At 44.1% G+C, this 8,104-nt stretch overlaps 1 long non-coding RNA gene across 1 annotated transcript; it reads left to right on the plus strand.

Annotated features, from left to right (window-relative positions):
- The first annotated feature begins 3,567 nt into the window (after positions 1 to 3,567).
- LOC138822964 (uncharacterized) lies at positions 3,568 to 6,899 on the plus strand. The gene is made up of 2 exons (XR_011370706.1): positions 3,568 to 3,882; positions 4,281 to 6,899. It is a non-coding gene; the product is annotated as an uncharacterized lncRNA (long non-coding RNA).
- Positions 6,900 to 8,104: the final 1,205 nt, after the last annotated feature.

Below are 8,104 nucleotides of genomic sequence, written 5' to 3' on the forward strand. Positions count from 1 at the left end.
TCTGACACCTCCAAAGTATGTTTCCTATCTTCTCTTTTTCTGTTGTCGTTCTTTTCTCTTACATCAATCTTCTTTGGTTGTCTGCTTTCATTTAAGCATGGGTACCAATGACAGGGTTCATCCAGACCTTTTTGTGTGCATGTATGTTTGCATTTTATGATGATTGGTTGGGCTGACTTAGGAGAATTCTGAGGGGTATTTTCTTCTTGAAGTCTTTTCTCTGTGAGATGTTTGGGTTCTGCAGAAAACAATTTCTCATATCTTGCTAGAAAATGTGGCTATCTCTGCTTTGGTATTCCAATTAGAAAAAAATGCGAAGCCCAGCGCTGGTGGTTCACACCTGTAATCCTAGCTACTCAGGTGGCTGAGATCTGAGGATCTCAGTTCAAAGCCAGCCCAGGCAGGAAAGTCCTTGAGACTCTTATCTCCAATAAACTACTCAGAAAACCAGAAGTGGTGCTGTGGCTCAAGTGGTAGAGCGCTTGCCTTGAGCTGAAAAGCTGAGGGACAGCACCCAGGTTCAGAGTTGAAACCCCACGATGACAAAAAAAATAAGACAGAAGGAAAGAAATGCTAGAGTCTCAGCAACCTCAGGTTTCCTTATCTACTCTGAGTTCTTGTTTTTATTCATGCTTCAGAATCAATTGTCAGCATGGTTTGGGGCACAACTCCCCTAAGTTAGGGAAGACGTGTGGAATGGTTTTTCTTCTTTTTTCCCCCAAGTATTTTTTATTATGAAATTTTTCAACCTTTTTTTTGCTGATCCTGGAGCTTGATCTCAGGGTCTGCTTACTGTCCTTTAGCTCTTTTGCTCAAAGCTGGTGTTCTACCACTTAAGGCAGACCTCTACTTCTATCTTTGTGTTGGTGCATTGGAGATAAGATTCTCTCTAATTTTTGGCTTAGACTGGCTTTGAACCATGACCCTCAATATCTCTGCCTCCTGCATAGCTAGGATTACAGATGTTAGCCACTGATGCCTAACAATTGTGTTTTATATGCCAACTCTTGGATCCTTTCACCCCTTTAAGTTTTATACATAAACCCTTACAATCTCCAATTTCCATACAGGCACAGAGAGGCAGTTTTACACAAGAAGAGATTCATGTCATGGAGGCAAGGAGGAGGATACGGGAATGGAGTCTGGATCCTGGCAGGTAATAGCTATTTCAGATCGAATTGTAGAATAAATGAGCACATTTATTCTCACATGTTGGGATGACCAAAATGATGAGTGTTTGGGGGAAAATAGGAGGCTCCAACTGACCACTCCTCCAAGAGATTTCCATTTGCCTGAGGCACTGGATATTATATTTGCAGTCCAATGATAATGGGGTCAACATGGATAATATTCATAATGGTGGGCATTCATCTGTAGTCTGACCTCTGGACACCTCCAGAATCAGAACAGATTTGCTCAAATGAGTTCTAGATTTAGTCCTTATCCAGATGTCATACAGAGTCCCCCAAAGTGCTGAAATCAGGAGCAGACCCAGTTTAAATAAAGCAGTATCCTATGTCCATTGATGCCTGAAAAGTCATAATTCCACATATACGCAGGTTGATAAAAGGAGTCATACAGACGCAATCAGCCAGAAACACACCTTTACTGCGCGTTCAGAAGCCCAACAGCTCCAATTATAGGCCAGTTCAGGACATGAGAGAAGTAAATAAAAGAGTAATGGACATTCATTCAACTGTGCCAAATCCTTATACTTTGCTGAGTTCCTTACCTCTGGATAGGAAATGGTATTCAGTCCTGGACTTAAAAGATGCCTTTTTCAGCCTTCCCCTGGCCCTGAAAAGACAGGTATTGTTTGCATTTGAGTGGTATGATCCTGAGGGAGGCATGAGTGGACAGCTAATCTGGACTAGACTTCCCCAGGGATTCAAAAATTTCCCTACTCTGATGAAGCACTTCATGAAAACCTACATGAGTATCGGGAAAGGAACCCAGGGGTGAGTCTGTTGCAGTATGTTGATGATCTACTGATAGCCACTAAGACCAAATTAGAATGCAGAGAAGGAACTGCCAATCTGTTACAAACTCTGGAAGGGCTGGGGTATCGGGCATCGGCTAAGAAAGCCCAGCTTTGTAAACCAGAAATACAGTATTTGGGATATATCCTCAGAGATGGGCAGAGGTGGCTGACTGAGGCAAGGAAAGAGACTGTGTTAAAGATACCCTCTCCAAAAACTCCAAAGCAAGTGAGGGAGTTTCTGGGGACTGCAGGATTCTGCAGACTGGATACCAGGCTTTGCAGAAATAGCCCATCCCCTGTATGAGGCCACAAAACTAAAAGAAAATAACTTTATTTGGATTGATGCACAACAGCAGGCCTTTGAACTTCGGAAACGACTCCTCTTGCAGGCCCTAGCATTGGCCTTGCCAGATGTATATAAACCTTTTACCCTTTTTTGTGGATGAAAAGGAGGGAGTGGCTAAGGGAGTGCTAACCCAGAAGCTGGGACCATGGAAAAGGCCTGTATCCTATTTATCAAAAAGGCTGGACACTGTGGCAACTGGATGGCCACCATGCTTAAGAATAATAACAGCAGTGGCTCTCCTGGTTAAAGATGCCACAAAAATAACGCTGGGACAGCCCCTGACTGTGGCCACTCCCCATGCTCTGGAAGGAGTTCTTAAGCAACCACCTGATAGATGGGTAAGCAATGAGACGATGACCCATTATCAGGCTTTCCTGCTCAACTCAGGACACTTAACCTTTTGCATGCCAACTTCCCTCAACCCAGCTACTCTACTGCAAGATCCTGACTACGAGCAGCCGCTACATCAATGTGAGGAAATACTAGCTCATGTCCATGGGACCAGAGCAGACCTACAAGACCAACCACTGCAGAATCCTGACCTGACCCGGTACACCGATGGAAGCAGTTTCATCAGGGATGGACACAGATATGCGGGAGCTGCAGTGACCACGGAAGATCAGGCAGTATGGGCCGAAGCATTGCCCAGAGGGACCTCAGCCCAGTGAGTGGAGCTAGTAGCATTAACAAAAGCCTTAAACGTGGCTGGACGGAAAAGAATGAATGTCTACAGTCTACACAGACAGTCGGTATGCTTTTGCAACAACCCATATACAGGGAACTATATATCAAGAAAGAGGCCTGCTAAAAGCAGAGGGAAAATCTATTAAAAATAAGGAAGAGATTTTTGGGACTGCTTAGAGTTGTGTGGGAGCCAGTACAGCTGGCCATCATGCACTGTCCAGGGCATCAAAAAGGGGACACCAACACAGCGAAAGGCAACAGATTGGCCGATCAGACTGCTAGACAAGCAGCAGCTGGAAAATTAATCACCTTGGTGGCCAGACACATACATCCTGGACCTAGAATGCTACCAGTAAAGGCAGAGGAATGGGCATCAAAACTTCCTTCCTATGGCCCCAAAACTAGATGGATGGTGGCACCTAGCTCACGCAAAATTTTTAATTCTCCGAGTTCTAGGACTACAGATGTTAAAAAGAATTCTCCATGCCTCACACATGGGAACCAGGAGGATGCAGGACTTGCTAAGAGGCTCGAAAATCAAGATAAGAGAAGGAAATGGACTAATAGAAGACATTGTTAAAAAATGTAGAGCATGTCAGCTAACTAATGCCAGAAGGGGAGAGGAAGTTAATGGAAGCCGAATAAGGGTGACTAGGCCAGGGAAGTGGCTTTCACTGAACTTAAGAAAGGAAAGTTTGGTTATAAGTATTTACTAGTGTTTGTAGACATCTTTTCAGGATGGACTGAGGCTTTCCGAACCAAGCAAGAGACTGCGGGAATAGTGACCAAGAAGATTGTAGAGGAAATTCTCCCAAGATATGGGTTTCCTGCAGTAATACGGTCGGACAATGGAACAGCCTTTGTATCCAAGGTAAGTCAGGGAATAGCCACTGCACTGGGGACAGATTGGAAATTGCACTGTGCTTATAGACCCCAGAGTTCAGGACAGGTTGAAAGAATGAATCGGACACTAAAAGAGACCTTGACTAAATTAGCCTTGGAGACTGGCGCAGACTGGGTGACCCTTCCTCCCTTGGCCCTGTTCAGAGTTAGGAACTCTCCTTACCAGTTAGGATTGACTCCCTTTGAGATCATGATTGGCAATCCACCTCCAATGATCCTTAGTCTCCAATCAGAATTATTGGCTGAGCTAGGTAATGGAGACTTAATAACCACTGTTCCGTCCTTGCAGAAGGTGCAAGGAGAAATCTGTCCTAAGATAAAAGCCATTTATGAATCTGCTTCTATACCCACTCCTCACTCTTTCAGGCCTGGGGACTGAGTCCTGGTCAGAAGGCATCACCCAAGGACACTGGAGCCCAGGTGGAAAGGGCCATACATGGTGATTCTGACCACTCCTACAGCTTTAAAGGTGGACGGAGTAACTGCATGGATCCACCACACCCATGCCAAGCCAGCTGATCCCTTCAATCCTGAGGAGGAGGACCAGCAGCATCTTCAGTGTCAGCATGGAGGGTGTGCCTCACCCAAGCAACCCACTAAAATTGAAGATCAGAAGATTGTCCAAGGACTGATTCTACTATTGATAAGCACTGTGGTAAAGGGAATTAACCCTTCTGCCCCTTACCAACTATGTTGGCTGGTGAATCCTAAATGGGCAAACCTATCCCTGTGGCAACAACAGAAGCCCCACTTAATACCTGGTGGCCAGACTTAACAATAGACTTATGTGATTTAGCAATTGGGAGTTGGGATATTCCCTACCATTATGACCCTAGCAAACTGCCTGAATGCAATGGCCAAACAACTCGTACAGCAACAAAAAGACATTGTAACTCACATGGACTAGACAACAGGCCAGGAGGATGTGCAACCCCAGCCAGAAGATATTACTTAGGGAGATGGCCTATCTATGTCTGTCCTAGGGATGGGAGGAGCCCAGATCTTGCAAAAAGGTGTGGTTATGAACAAGACTATTTTTGCAAAGAATGGGGTTGTGAAACCACAGGAGATGGACATTGGAAGCCGTCCTCTAACTGGGACCTTATTACTATGGCTAGAAAATGGACCTATCAGGGTGAAAAAAATTGTGGAGCAATTCTAGATGGACCGTGCAAAGAATTCCGGTGTAATCCTCTAACTATTACGTTTACTGAGAAAGGGAAACAATTTTGGTTGGGCCCAAGGAAGGACATGGGGACTGAGGCTACATAAGGATGATTATGACCATGATTAATTTTCAGAATAAACCTTAGACAAGAAGTCATTAGAATCGCCCCAGTGGGCCCTAACCAGGTTATTCAGCCTATTCGGCCTGAGAAAGCCCCACCTGCACCACCCCAACCTGAAAACGTAACTACCCTATAGTTACAGAGTAACACACTACATTAGTAGGGCAGCCACCCCCAGAAAAGTAGAACCAGTGGACCTAGTACTAGCATTGCCTAAAAATCCACGAATAGAATTGGTTATAGGTTCCTTTGCATTATTAAATGCCTCTACCTCAGAATTAACTAACTCTTGTTGGCTATGCTATGACACTGTTCCACCTTATTATGAGGGGATAGCAGTGGTAGGTAATGTAACGAGGTCTGTGAACCAAAATGAGTGCAGATGGACTAGTCAAGTTGGATTAACAATGGGCTGAGTTACAGGTCAAGGGATCTGCATAGGTGAAGTACCTCAGGATATGAACTGGATAACCAACAAAATCATAAAACAGCCTGAGAAGGGGAATGAACAGATGAAATATTTGATCCCTCCTAGCAATACATGGTGGGTGTATAATCAATCTGGACTAACTAGTTGTGTGCATATAAGTTATAATGAATGCAGGGGAATATTGTGTGATGATAAGATTGTTACCAAGACTTTTTTTTTACCATAGTAATGAGGAATTTTTAGGTTTATATGAAGCTCCAAAATTTAAGAAAGATAGATATAAATGAGAGCCTTTCACAGCTATTACAATTAGCCTGCTGTTAGGTGCAAGCATTGGAGGGTTAGGATCAGGAATAGCGGCTTTAACAAGACAGGAACAGCATTATTCAGCCATGAGGGAATCAGTAGATGAGATTAAAAGAATAGAAAGCTCAATTTCCCACTTGCAAGATTCTTTAACCTCTTTAACAGAGGTGGCCTTACAGAATAGAAGAGGACTAGACTTACTATTTTTACAACAAGGTGGACTATGAGTTGCATTAGGAGAAGAATGCTGTTTTTATGTAAATCACTCAGGGGTAGTAAAAAATAACATGGCAAAAGTTAGGGAAGGATTAGAAGAATGAAAGAAAAAGTAAGAGGCTGGACAAGGATCGTTTGAATCATGGTTTAATTTTTCTCCTTAGTTAACTACCTTAATTTCTACATTAATTGGACCCTTGCTTATATTACTGCTATTGCTTACTGTTGGGCCTTGCTTGCTAAACAGATTGTTACAATACAATTAATGGTACAACACACCTATACTCCTGTAAACACATCTGATGTTGAAACTGAGATGTAATGTCATCAAGATTGATAACTGTGCCAAAACTCAAGGGGGGAATGTAAGAACCAAACTAAAGCCATATTGTGACAGCTTCTAAAGTTGACTTGTGTCAGTCTCTAATTCCTGTTCTGAGTTAATGTTGCAAAGGTTGCAAAAATGAGCTGAATAATAACATGTTTGTGCAAAATTTTTGAGAACTGTTTTTTAAAGATTGCAGAACACCCAAGAACAAGATGGTTTCGCGACCCAGTCAGCAGAAGATTAACCACAAGAGTTGTCTGCCTTGATGGTTCAAGCAGACACCTGGTCCCTGACCGATCACAATCGAACTTGTCCCTAAACCATAGCATTGCTGTAATTTTGTGTTTTTTGCCTTCTGCGGGTATGGGACGAGGCCCAAGCCTTGGCTTGTTGAATAAACCTTGCATTTTGCAGTTCGGGTTGCCTGGTCTCTCAGTGGTTGTTGGAGGATCTCTAGGACTTGGGTATAACACCTTCAATTGGGAAAGGAAAAGAGGAGTAACAATGGTGGGAGGGATAGTGGCAAGTGCTTTGCTAGGGCATGCCTGTGTGCAGCTGAGTGGCCACCCATGATTCATGGACATACCTCAGCCTCCAAGACACCATCTGGCATCCTGGGAATAGCTCCATTCCATCCCTACTCTTCCTGAGTTGTGTTCCTTGGGCCACACTTCTGAGGGGACAGTGCTGTCAGCTGACAGTTTGGTACCATAGACCGTGCCCAACAGCCATGCTAAGGACATTCAGGTTGTGTCCACTGGACTTACTGACCCTGTGTCCATCCCAGGATCACATGCCTGGCCACAGCATGTTTAACTCCTTTCCACATTCTGGGTCTACTTCCCCTTCACACCTCAGGAACTGCACAAGCCAGGAACACATAGGGCTTCTCACACAGACACTTGTGACTTCAGTGGTAAACTCCCAAGCCTCTTGCTGCCCATTGGGTCTGGGATTTGAGGCAATGAGTAGGGCCAGATCCCCATGTCCACTGCATGAGGGATCATTCCCAATGAACACCTGAAGTTTCAGACTTAACGGCTCCCATCTGCGGTTGTTTAAACAACATCTCTATATGGGCACTGTCATGAATAGGACTTTGTAACTGGGTGGCAGTGGCTCATGCCTGCAATCTTAGATACTCAGGAGGCTAAGATATGACATGTATGACACCAGACTGAGCAGGAAAATCTATGAGACTCATATCTAATTAACCACAGAAAGCTTGAATTGGAGCTGTGGGCCAAGGGGTAGAGTGTTATCCTTGAATGAGTAAGCTGAGGGACAGCACTCAGGTCATAAGTTCAAGCCCTAGTTAGGCAGGTGGTGGGGATCGAGAGGTGGAGTAAATAGTTAGCAAGGCTTAAGATAAGCTCTTGTTTGTAAAAGTGGGGTTGCTGGGTCATAGGGGAGTTCTATGTGAAGTCTTTTCAGGAACCTCCATACTGCTTTCCAAAGTGGTTGAACATGTTTACACTTCCACTAACAATCAAGTAAGGTTCCCTTCTGTCCACATCCCCTCCAGCATCTGTTGTTGTTAGAGTTCTTATAGCCATTGTAACTGTGGTGAGGTGGTATCTCAATGTTGTTTTGATTTGGATTTCTTTTATGGCTAGGGAGG

Source organism: Dipodomys merriami, unplaced genomic scaffold, assembly GCF_024711535.1.
Source record: "Dipodomys merriami isolate MVZ:Mamm:240054 unplaced genomic scaffold, mDipMer1.0.p SCAF_1199, whole genome shotgun sequence".
In the NCBI taxonomy this organism is placed as follows: Eukaryota; Metazoa; Chordata; class Mammalia; order Rodentia; family Heteromyidae; genus Dipodomys; species Dipodomys merriami.